At 44.3% G+C, this 13018-nt stretch overlaps 1 non-coding gene across 1 annotated transcript; it reads left to right on the forward strand.

Moving 5' to 3' along the window:
* Positions 1 to 7924: 7924 nt before the first annotated feature.
* On the forward strand, positions 7925 to 8028 carry LOC114234043 (U6 spliceosomal RNA). Its single transcript, XR_003620240.2, has one exon. It is a non-coding gene; the product is annotated as a U6 spliceosomal RNA (small nuclear RNA).
* The last annotated feature ends 4990 nt before the right edge of the window (positions 8029 to 13018 follow it).

A 13018-nucleotide genomic window follows, 5' to 3' on the forward strand; every position in this document is an offset into this window, starting at 1 on the left:
CCTGAAGGGCCAACGTGTGGACTGGAAAGGCCCCATCTTAAACATCCGTGTTCTGATAGGCCCCACCTTTTTCCGTTAGCATTCTCTGCTGCAAAACCTGGAACTCGGGAGCTCAGCTCGCGTCCAAAGCATAGTCTACAAAGGCCTGCAGCATCTTAGGACCTCATAGGCCGCCCTGAGCGCCGGCCTGAGCGCCCGCATCCCCGCAGAGAGAACCGCTGAAGATTTCGTGTTCTCGTCTCCACTTTTGCCTACTGCTCTGCCATTGGTATTCTTTGGTCGGTGTTTTGATCATTTACAACTCTCAGAAATGCACTCAGTCTGGAACAATTTGGGATGAAAGGACAATCGACTACCTTCACCATTCAAACCTTTGCTGCCTGTGGACTTGCTGTTTGTGGGAAGCAGAATCCTCGGAGCTCTCAGGGTTCCCAGCCCCTGGTACACACCCCGTGTCTGTCATCCGGTGACACACTAGTGCGGTGCGGCCGGGAGAGGACTGTGCACGTGCAGTTGGCTCCAACACCAGGCGCTGGAGACAGAGGGGTCACAAACAAGGATTGTGTGTGGCCTCTAGCAACCCAGTGGCCTCCCCAGTTGTCTCCCTGAAAGGAAATGGGGACTTCGGTTCTAGAACCACAGGGAACGGGATTCTGCTTAGGGAAGAGGACTCTGAGCTCCAGTTGGGAATGTGGCCTGGACCACGCCTTCCCATCAGCCTATGGGATGCTGAGCAGAGAACCCGGGGAGGCCAGGCCAGGACCTCTCACCTCCAGAATGTCAGCTAATGAGGGGGCGGAACTCGGCTGCTCCGTGTGTGGTAGTTGTTCCATGGCAACACAACACTGTCCAGCTACTTCTTCCCTGTTGATTCATGTTGCAGGTTCTACGGAGTTCGCCTTCCAGCTCCCTTCCTAAAGCTATTGCCAGGAATAAAAGTTCAGAATTGAATTCTACATACAAAAGAGGGTTCTGGGGTTAAAATATAAGAAGCATGTATATCTGAGTCCAACGTATTTCCATAGGAAGCCTTATAGTACATATAGTGATTTCTAAAGATAATTTTTAAAGGTCTTATCTAAATCATAACCTTGTCTAGTCAGCAGATGTAAAATATAAACCATTCTTAATTTGTTAAACACATGAAAGGCTTCTCTCACTTTTTCATTCCTTTTCCAGTTTCCTAAGATCATGTTCTAAATCAATTATTTTCACCATTTATGGTTCATTGGGTCTATATACTTGGTGTATATTTGAGAGGTTTTAAGCTGTATATTTTCTTTCCTAAAATATATAATAGAATGTCTATAATTGTGTATTAAATGTATATTTGAGGTTGTAATTATCAACATAGAAAGAAGGCAGAGATATGTTAATTCGGTAATAATATTATTTCTTGTTGAAACTACTAAGTCAATGGGGAATCTTTTAGATAATAATGTAGGCGAGGGCACACATACCTAAGGGAAAATTGATATTATGAAGAATTAATACAATTGTGAGCTAGTACTCCCAAGATATAACTATTTAAGACATAAATATTCATGGATGAAAAAGGAAAAAATAAAGTCAAGAAAAATAAATGTTTTTTTCTACAAGTGCACAAAATAATAAATGTTCTCCCCAGTGGATTATGATAGTAAAAAAATAGAAAGAATAATGTCATCAGGGACCCAAAACGTTATCCACTCATTAAACCTCTTTGGGGACTCAGGTGCACGCAAAGATGCCTGGGAATAAGCTTGAGAAAGAGAAAATGTGGACAAAAGGATGACACCCACCTGCAAACATTGGACATTAAACCCGAAATGAAGCCATGCATCATTCCGTGCCCGCTGCAGCGGAAGTGATAACAGGGATGTACAGAGGGCCATCATAACTTCACCTTCCAGAAAGCCCTCTGGAGACCGTCTGCTCTCTTTGGGACTTAGGGATGATCAATAACTTAATGAGGTAAATTTGTGTAGTCAAAATAAATGTATGACCCCGGTCCAATGTAACTGGTTTTTAAAGGTCTTTACTGCTGTCCTATCCTAAATATCTTTAAGTATTTTATTTCCTTAAATACCTCTTTCTATCAAAAATATTTGTGATGCTATTTCGTGTTGCTAGTAACTCTTTTTTGAATATTTTGGGAACTAGGGCAGTGTTTTGAAGTCATCTAGATTCACACTCTCAGTGATTTAGTGAATGCCACCACTAGGTCCTAAAAAGAACACTCTTCGCGCTAAGCATAGCATGTCACTGACCAAAATAATGTGATATCTTACTCATAGTTCACTGCACACTGAGCGGCCTAAAAACACAGAAAAAGGAAACAGTTAGGTGCTAAGGATCATAAAAATAGCACTTGCAAGAATTTTTAATTTATAAAAAAGAACAGTTCATGGGAACCTTTTAAATCCATTACTGGAATACCATACCCGCCACATGGAACTGTTATAAATTACTTTTCTGAATATTAAGTTATATGATTTTATTTCTGCTGAAGATTAGCATTTACCCTGCATGATAAGGGGAAGTTGAGAAGCATATAATAGAACTATATTATCATTAAAAGCATATATATATATATATATATATATATATGCACCTAACTGTTTCCTTTTTCTGTGTTTTTGGGCCACTCAGTGTGCAGTGAACTATGAGTAAGATATCACATTATTTTGGTCAGTGACATGCTATGCTTAGCGCGAAGAGTGTTCTTTTTAGGACCTAGTGGTGGCATTCACTAAATCACTGAGAGTGTGAATCTAGATGACTTCAAAACACTGCCCTAGTTCCCAAAATATTCAAAAAAGAGTTACTAGCAACATGAAATAGCATCACAAATACTAGAGGCCTGGTGCACGAAATTCGTGCATGGGGGGGTGGTATTTCTCAGCCCAGCCTGCACCCTCTCCAATCTGGGATTCCTTGAGGGATGTCCAACTGCCCGTTTAGGCCAGTCAGAGCATCTGCCCCCTGATGGTCAGTGCACATCATAATGAGCGGTTGAGCGGCCTTAGCATATCATTAGCATATTACACTTTGATTGGTTTAATGGCCAACCAGATGACCAGACACTTAGCATATTAGGTTTTTATTATATAGGATTTAATCCTCACTTGAGGATATTTTTCCATTGATTTTTAGAGAGAGTAGGAGGGGGAAGAGACAGAGAGAGAGAAACATTGGTGTGAGAGAGACACAGCGATTGTTTGCCTCCTGCATGCATCCTGACCAGGGCCTGGCCTGGGGAGGAACCTGCAACTTCAGTATGTGTCCTTGACTGGAATCGAACCCGGGATCCTTCAGTCGCAGGCCTAGCTCTACCCACTGAGCAAAACTGGCTAGGACCAGGTATATTATTTTTAAGAGGCAGCTGATTAATTCTTCCAGCAAATATTTATTTTAGGCAAACATTGACAGACCTAGTCCAAGTCATTACAAAGACTACAGCATTGGTCTTTCATGAAATCCCTAACAGTGACTATTTCAGCAATAATAAAAATGCTTGACTGAAATTTTTGAAGGGTTATAACAAGTTCAAAGTTCAGCTGTGTGTTGATAAGCAGAGCTCTCTACGTTCTGAGGTTTCGTTTGATATATAACAGTACCTGGGTTGCCACTGGCAAGTTTTCCGTAGATTACATCTCTCTCTTCCGTACGCTTCTTGCCAGTCCTACGCTGAGGCATTTATTCAGGCCACTCTCATCTTCTGCCTAGATTAATGCAACGGCCCCCTCTCTCCCTTCTCTGCCTCCAGCCCTGGGAACTTTCCACACTGCAGCCAGCGTGAACTGAATTGTTATTACTTGCTTACTCCCCGTTCTCCTCAGTGCTTTTGGAATAAAGATTAGATCCCTTAAAGCAACATACAAGACCCCTAACATCTGCACCTTCACATTACTCACACCACTATGTTTTATGCTCTTGCCACATCAAGCTACTTCCTGTTCTACAATCATGCCACGCTCTCTTCTACCCCGGGATCTCCTCATAGATGGGTTTTTTTATGACAAAAACTCCCCTTTTCTCCTTTCCAATCTTCAAATTTGAATTTAACTGTCACTTCTAGAAGTTTTGTTTATTCTGCCCAACCACAGTCCCAAGGTTAAGTCACTTGTCCATCTCTTTCCCTAACATTTATTACGGTCAGGCCCTGTTTTCTTTTTATTTATTTACTAGAGGCCCGGTGCATGACATCCGTGCACTGGGGGCGGGGGTCCCTCAGCCCAGCCTGCACCCTCGCACAGTCCGGGACCCCTCAGGGGATGTCCATCTGCCGCCTCCTAATGGGGAGCGGGCCCAAGCTGCAGTCGGACATCCTTAGCGCTGCCAATGAGGCGGGCCACTGTGCTCACCAACTGTTAGCTGGGCTTGTGGCTGAGCGGTGCTCCCCCTGGGGGAGCGCACTGACTACCAGGGGGCAGCTCCTGCATTGAGCGCCTGCCCCCTGGTGGTCGGTGTGCGTCATAGCGACCAGTCATTCCACCATTCCATCGATTTGCATATTAGGGTTTTATTACATAGGATTTTTAATCCTCACCCAAGGACATGCTTAGAGAAAGGAAGGGATTGAGAGAAAAACATTGATGTGAGAGAGAAACACTGATCAGTTGCTTCCCAAAGGTTCCCAGACTGGCGATCAAACCCACAACCCGGGCATGTGCCCTGACCGGGAATCGAACAAGCACCCTTTCAGTGCAGAGGCTGACGCTCAACCAACTGAGCCGCTCCGGCCGGGCTGCTTCCTCTTCTGTTAACTAACGTGACTTATTCTTTGGTAGAGAATGCCCGGCTTTAGGAACTTGGTCTAGGTCAGTGGTCGGCAAACTGTGGCTCGCGAGCCACATGCGGCTCTTTGGCCCCTTGAGTGTGGCTCTTCCACAAAATACCACGGCCTGGGTGAGTCTATCTTGAAGAAGTGAGGTTAGAAGAAGTTTAAGTTTAAAAAATTTGGCTCTCAAAAGAAATTTCAGTCGTTGTCCTGTTGATATTTGGCTCTGTTGACTAATGAGTTTGCCGACCATTGGTCTAGGAAAAGAGGAGTCCATGCGGGGTGGCGTACTGAAAGCTGGTATGCTGGGGAGAGTTTAATAAGCAGACGATTTACAAAGATGTGGGCAGCTTTTAAGGAAATTATGACGGAGCAGTGTGGATCCCCAGGGCCAGGGAAGGAGGCTGAGGGATGGGTAGGTAGCGCCTCTGCTGGCTAGAAGGGGGATGGTCCTAGGGCCCAGAGCAGCTGGCAAGCTGTTGGGAAGAGTAGTTCAGTGCCCCCCAGACAACCTCGAAGAGAGGGCGCCAAAGGACCAAGGCTCTTCCCTCTTCCCTCTGCTCCCTGACCTTCGAAGCCAGCAGCGCCTGGTGGAACCCCGCTGGGAAGCAGAGGACAAGGAAATCTGCAGATGCTGCCTACATGTCACACTCCACCAGGGCAGGGTGGGGAAGGCAACATTTGGATGTGGACAGACGGACAGGAGGTACCCACCAAGTGGTCTAATATTGTGAGAGCTGGCAAACAACCATGTTTAAACAATGCCACCAAGACAGGGAACTGTTGTGTTGGGGGGGAAATTCTGAGTAAATGGAGAGAAACATTCCCTAAAACTAGATGGAAACAGATCTCATAATCAGTGACTTTAAACTAAATTAAAATAATTTGACCTTCAGTGAAAGGTTAAAATTACTTTGCCACATATACTCCTTTTCTGCCGCGTTTGTAATCTGATCCAAACACCACTTGGTAATGTATGTGTTACTCCATCTCTCTTAAAGTCAGGCTCCTTGAAACGATTGCTATGCCCTTATTTTGCGGGGAAAAGGGTCTCTAGGTGTAGCAAACTTTATTTAAACTAGCATAAGAAACTAGGGATGTTGAGTAGGGTAGTTCAAAGGGAGTAGACTATGGGATTCTGAGTCTGGGCTGCAATAAAACTGTGAGACTCAAGGTTGTGTGAGGCTCAGTGAGTTTCAATCTGCACAGATAAAAATTTGAATAGCTTTCTTTTAATTTCCAGGTTTTTTTACTTACACCCTGTTTTGGGTTGTACAGTGTTCCCTCCCAAAGTCATATGTCGCAGCCCTAACCATTAGGGCCGCAGAATGTGACTGCATAAGGTCTGTAAGGGTGTAATTAAGTTAAAATGAGGTCATCAGGATGGCCCATCATCCAATATGACTGGTGTCCTTCAAGAAGCGATCAGGACACAGACAGACACACGGGGAAACCATGTGAAGACGCAGTGAGAAGATGGCCAACTACACGTCAAGGAGAGAGAGGCCTTATAAGAAACCAACCCTGCCAACACCTTGATCTTGGACTTCTAGCCTCTGGAATTGTGGGAAAATAAGCATCTGTTGCTTCCGCCATCAGTTGGTGGTACTTTGTTACGGGAGCTCTAACTAAATCACCCTCTATCATAATTCTTGCAATTTTTAGCAGACACATTTCCTGCATCCCTCTAGGCTGCATTTTCTCCCATGAATGATGTCACCTCTAAGGGTTTTGGACAGCCCGCAAGTTTGTAACATGATTAAAACAACAGCAAAATAGTGAAAACGGATCTCAAACCCCAGGAATGCTGCCAGCATTCTTCAGGCCGTGAGCGAGGGCCTGCTGTTTCCTGCCATCGGAGAGCCCGTGGGATCCAGTTCGTGGGTGTGCAGTTCCAACGGGGTACATTGCTGTAAGAAACACTAAAACCCAGCAAGTCTCTGAGTTGCTGTTGTTTTCAGGTGGAAACGTCCAAAGAGATGGAGGATTTTAGCAAGAATGCCAATGGTAAAAATGGAAGATCTCAAGGAATCTCCCCTCTTCAGATCACTTCAGCCTAACCAAAGGTTCGTTCATAACCACATTCACAATCTCTCCAGCAATTAAGTATACGACCGACCCTAAATCTAATCAGACATCTACCGGGTGAGTTATGATTTTCATTAAAAATGTAAGCTAGAAACAAAAATAATTGACTTGCTACATTGTGTGTGTGTGTGTGTGTGTGTGCGTGTGTGTGTGTGTGTGTGTGTGTATGAGAGAGAGAGAGAGAGAGAGAGAGAGAGAGAGAGAGAGAGAGATGCAGACATAAGGGGCCCTTATATTATGATTAACAAACTAATCATTGCCACACATCTGGAACAAGGCCCACATGCAGAATACTCCTAAAGGAGAAATCGTCTCTCAAGTTTTAACTCCCACTCTTGTGAATGCTCACAAACAACAGCAAGAAGGTGAATATCTAGTAAATATGGATTTCTTTCCTTTCCTCTAAGTCAGTGGTTCTCAGCCTTCCTAATGCCGCGACCCTTTAATACAGCTCCTCATGTTGTGGTGACCCCCAACCATAACATTATTTTCGTTGCTACTTCATAACTGTAATTTTGCTACTGTTATGAATCGTAATGCAAATATCTGTGTTTTCCGATGGTCTTAGGCTCTACAGCAGTGGTTCTCAACCCTAAGACCATCGGAAAACACAGATATTTACATTACGATTCATTAACAGGAGCAAAATTACAGTTAGGAAGTAGCAACGAAAATAATTTTATGGTTGGGAGTCACCACATCATGAGGAGCTGTATCAAAGGGTTGTGGCATTAGAAAGGTTGAGTACTGTTCTAAGTACTATGAGAGAATTTTTAACTCATTTTTTAATGCAAGCAGGGAAAAAGACTTCAAAATAGAGCAAATCTCCAAATAGCGTTTAGAATTAACTGTGTGTTGATATAGATTCAGAAAAAGTAATTAACTAAAAAATATGAATCTAATGGTAGTAAGCAGAAGGGGTTCTGTTTTCAGCTCTTTTGAGTATCAACTTTAGAAAATAATGTTTGTAATAATTGCTGCTATAATAAATGTATGAGGCTAACAAATATAATATTTTTTGAAGTTTACATTAATTTTTCATCTTCTACATTAGTTTTCAAAGAGCATTCCTTAGCTCACTTCGGCAGCACACATACTAAAATTGGAACGATACAGAGAAGTTAGCATGGCCCCTAGCCAAGGATCACACGCAAGTTCGTGAAGCATTCCATATTTTTAAAAAATAATAATTATTTACCTTCATTTTTTAAAAAATCCCTGCTGTTAACAGTACATTTAACTTTGACTAAACAGTCAGCAAGAAGTCCTCAAACAGGCCAGGGCAGCCATGGGGGCCTGTCCCCCTCGGGGCTGCGATGATGGTAGGTTTGGCGAGGGGAGCCCCATTTCACAGACACTCCCACTGCCAGACAGGGTACTGTCTCACTGTGGGGAGGGTGGGTTAGAATTCCTCTCTGCCCAGAAGTGCCATATTTTACCTTAGGACGCGTCATTGACACTCTCTCTCTATTTCAGCACACCTCTTACAGCTTGCTTGCTCTTTTTCTCTTTCAATCTCTCTCTCTCTCTCTCTCTCTCTCTCTCTCTCTCTCTCTCTCTCTCTCTTTCAATCTCTCTCTCTCTCTCTCTCTCTCTCTCTCTCTGTCTCTCTCTTACACACACACACACACACACACACACACACTGAATAGAAAGCTGTTTTGATTTTTCTTTTACTCCCAGCAAATCGTTCCCTTTTCCTGGAGGCTTATAATTCTAAATTAATGATATGTGATTCGAATTCATTCATTAGTTATCACCTTATTAATTTTTGTATCCAAGGCACCAACGCAGGCTGCCCAAACTGACTAGACAGCCGTGCTTGGTGAATTAATTCGTCACGTATTTGCAAGGCAGGCTCCATATTTCATCCCCAGACTGTGGGAACTTACAGGAGGAAAGGCCTCGCATCAATTCAGGCCACTGCAAACTGTGTTTTGATTTGGACTTAGGGTCTTGAAGTCATCCATCAATATCTTGATCACCCATGTAAAAAAAAAACAACAACTGAACCCACTTCAGGAAATGAAAATGTATGTGTCCCAATATTAGTTTAGAGAAAAGGATTGCATTTTTTGATAAAGGTAAACTCTTCCCATAGAATTTCCCCCATTACGTATGTAAAACATAATTTCTTTATACAGAAAACATTTCTATTTCCACATTTTACATGTTTCCAATTTAGGTATTTGTACATATAAACACTGTTTTACAACATTTCATTGCCTAGGACTTAAAAGGAACTATTTGGAAAGGTTTTGTATTTTATTATTTTGAAAGGAAATTCAGACTTGCTTTGTTTAAGAAATTACATACACGACTTCCCTAGTGACTTTGATTTTCCTAAAATAACTGCAAGTATTTTTATTCAATCAGCCAATCAATGCATATTTATTGACCTGCTCTGTTTACCAAGGTGATTCGATACTGACTGTTCTAATTTATTTGATCTTGAATCATTGCTTTATTTGGGCAGCAGACTCATAATAATGGCAACACATTTCATTTTGTTTTTATTTCTTTATAATTATCTTTTAGTTTTTCTGTTGACCAATATTATCTTTTCATACAATTTAGAGTTTTTAATTCTTCAGAAATTATGATCTTCATTTACTATTAATCCTATGCTCTCTTCAGTAATGTAATTTTTCCTTTCATTCCCTTTCTTTCAATATTATTTTGAATACTTAATTTGTGCTTTAGTTATATATATCTGGTCTTTATTGGTTTTCTTAATTTTTAAGAAATAATCTCTCCCCTTTAAAAAAAAAAAGTGTTAAAGACTAGAGCTCACAGAGGCAAATGTTTTTTCTTTATTTCCCCATAACAGCATAATTTTGGTCTACCTCAAATTGCATAATTTGCTGCACTGTTTGGTGTAGCAGGAGTAAATAATTATGCTTGGAGACCCCTCCTAGCCTGTAAGGTTTTAATGACCTACCCTTTGCCCTGTTTAAATAATCCCTGATATTAAAGTAGAAGTTTTCCTCTTAAGTTTCAGAGAGGAAGCTCTCCTTGGTACCACCGCAGCTCTGCGTCCTGTAGCTCAGCCTCAGTGCCCCGCCCCGCCTTCCTCCGGTCTGCTCTCAGTTTGGCTTTGAATTTCTGCTGCTGAGGAATACGCCACAGCAGCCTTTTCCTTATTGTTTTAATATTTTATTGATTTTTTACAGAGAGGAAGGGAGAGGGTTAGAGAGTTAGAAACATCGATGAGAGAGAAGTATCGATCAGCTGCCTCTTGCACACTCCCTACTGGGGATGTGCCTGCAACCAAGGTACATGCCCTTGACCGGAATCGAACCTGGGACCCTTCAGTCCACAGGCCGACGCTCTATCCACTGAGCCACACCGGTCAGGGCAGCCTTTTCCTTTTTATCAGAATTCATTCAGGACGTCACTAGGCAGATGCAGGGATATGGATAGCTGAGTAACCCTCCAAATGCTGCAGGGAGACAGGTCACCTGGACCAGAGGTCCAGAGGTTTGAAGGGTCCTCGGGGCCCATCTGGGTCAATGACCTCCTGCGTGCGCCACAAATGACAACCCTGAGGCCAGGGAGGGAAGGCCGGCCCGCCTTCGCGACGCAAATCCGGTTCCCGGGGACTCTTTCCATTCCATCTCGCTCGCTTAAGCTTTTCAAACCCCACTTTAAACCTCTCTTTCCCTAAGAGTTGTTTATTTTATTTATTTTTTAAAATATATTTTTCTTGATTTCAAAGAGGAAGAGAGAGGGAGAGAGAGAGAGAAACATTAATGATGAGAGAGAATCATTGATCGGCTGCCTCCTGCACGCCCCCCACTGGGGGTTGAACCCGCAACCCGGGCCTGTGCCCTGACGGGAATCGAACCGTGACCTCCTGGTCCAGAGGTGGACACTCAGCCCCTGAGCCACGCCGGCCGGGCTAAAAGTTGTGTATTTTTATTGTTGCCCCAGGAAAGCCTGCAGGAAGTGGCTTCTGTCATCTCTCACCAGGGCTGCCCTCTCCCCTCTCCTTCCGTGGAGAGCGCGTGCTCTCTTGCTCAGGAATCAACATGAGTCGTGTCCTTTCCTCATTTTCATTGTTTTACTCCTGCCCCACAGAATAAGAGAAAGTGACGTGAAGGGGAAGCCGCTCTAGCTATCGGACTATCTCCTCTACGGACCCCTGTAACATCCTTTCTCTCCAGGTCGATATGCCTTGACTTCTCAGCAGAAGCGCTGGAGCCATCACCTGACGGTGCAGGGAAATCTGCAGCCCCTGAGGCCTTGTCCATGGCGCTGAACACATTGCTGCTGCCTTATTCTGTGGGCCCTTCCCCAAGCCCCGTCCTCACGGAGGCCTCCTGGTGGAAGAAGGGCACAAACCCAAGCACAGCCCGAGCTCTCTCCTCCGAGGGCCGTGCTCACACCTTAGAGGAGCTTTTCTTGCCCGGCTGGTGTGGCTCAGTGGTTGAGTATCGACCCATGAACCAGGAGGTCACAGGTTGGATTCCCAGTCAGGGCACATGCCCGGGGTGTGGGCTCGATCCCCAGTGGGGGGCGTGCAGGAGGCAGCCGATCCATGATCCTTTCTCATCATTGATGTTTCTTTCTATCTCTCTCTCCCTTCCCTTCCCTTCCTCTCTGGAACCAATAAAAATATTTATTTTTAAAAGGAGATTTTCTTGTACATACAGATGCCAGGAAGATCCCCTTCCTTCCTCTTCCCCTCCTCCTCTACCCCTCTCTTCCTCATACACGCTTTTCATCGAATGTGAGCAGCCCACGGGGCTCATTCTCTACACGGTATTTACATTTTCCAAGTCAGGTTTGACTGCATGTCTTAAGCGTACCCCAGTGCTGCCTGCACAGCCATGGGGGGCTCTTCCTTTCATTCACAAAGGACCTCTTCCTATCAAATGTACCTTGAGATCTGATGCCGGAACTTCTTTGACGGCCATAATTGTTAGGATACTACACATTAGGGGATCAATGATCCATACGCTTCACACTTGCCAAAGAAACAGTCAATAGTTAAGCATTTTAAGGAATTCAAAGAACTAAACAAAATTAATCGACTGGGGCGTTTAGAAACATGCTGCGAACCAATGTTTAGAAACAACTCACTGTGTCAAAACTAAATCAGTTTAACTACCGAATTTTAAAAAGCGGTATTTTCACTTAACCACCTACCTCCCAGCTAAATGCAATCAGAAGACGCGTCTTACACCGAAGCTTGCTGCACACATTTAGGTGATTCTTTGGTCTTTTGTTCGTCAACTTTGGATAGCAACAACGTTCCATTTCCTTAGTCATTGGAAACAGTTTAATGGCTTTGGACAGAGGCTCAGCAGTGGAAGACAGTTCACAGTTCTGTTTGATTTGCTCTGACAGATGAATGGAACACACTCTAACGACTGGAAAGCCCCACCAGGGACTGGCAGGGTGCCGCGCACACCCATCAGGCAAAGCCAGTCAGAAGCTGACCTGCTCCTGACCAGTCCCCCCATTAGCCACAAACACTTAAGAATCGAGAAATCCTAGAGTTTTCATGATAGTCTCGCTCAACTCCTTTTTTTTTTTTTTTTTTCACAAACGAGAATGCCCGGACCACAAAAGCTGTGCGCCATGCAGCAGCCAACGGATTAGAGCAGTGGTCGGCAAACCGCGGCTCACGAGCCACATGCCTCAATCAGATTGAGGACGTTTTTAGCAAAGGCCAGCTGAGGAGTACCCTAATTAAGTTAATAACAATGTTTAAGTTTAAGTTTAAAAAATTTGGCTCTCAAAAGACATTTCAATCGTTGTACTGTTGATATTTGGCTCTGTTGACTGAAGAGTTTGCCGACCACTGGATTAGAGCACAGATCCCGGAGCCTGCACTGCGCTGGTGGGATGACCCGTCACAGCTCTGAGATCAGAGAGCTTGGGGTGGCCCCCAGGGACCCCACCCATAGAGACCCGGTTGTCCAGGTGAGTGCAGTCCACACGCCTGCGCCCCTCACCGCCTGCCTGTGAAGTGCAGCTCGGAGACACGGCCTTGCCTCTCCAGAAGTCCAGCTGCGGAGAGGAGGGTGGTTCTGATGATGGACCAAGACCTCACAGCAGCCAGGAGGCCCCGCGTTAAATGTGAACCACAGGCCGGCAGACATCCGTGTCACAAATAAAACTCTTACAAAAAACCAGCCAGGCTCTGGTTAAAGAAACCAG

This window comes from Eptesicus fuscus, chromosome 12, assembly GCF_027574615.1.
Source record: "Eptesicus fuscus isolate TK198812 chromosome 12, DD_ASM_mEF_20220401, whole genome shotgun sequence".
In the NCBI taxonomy this organism is placed as follows: Eukaryota; Metazoa; Chordata; class Mammalia; order Chiroptera; family Vespertilionidae; genus Eptesicus; species Eptesicus fuscus.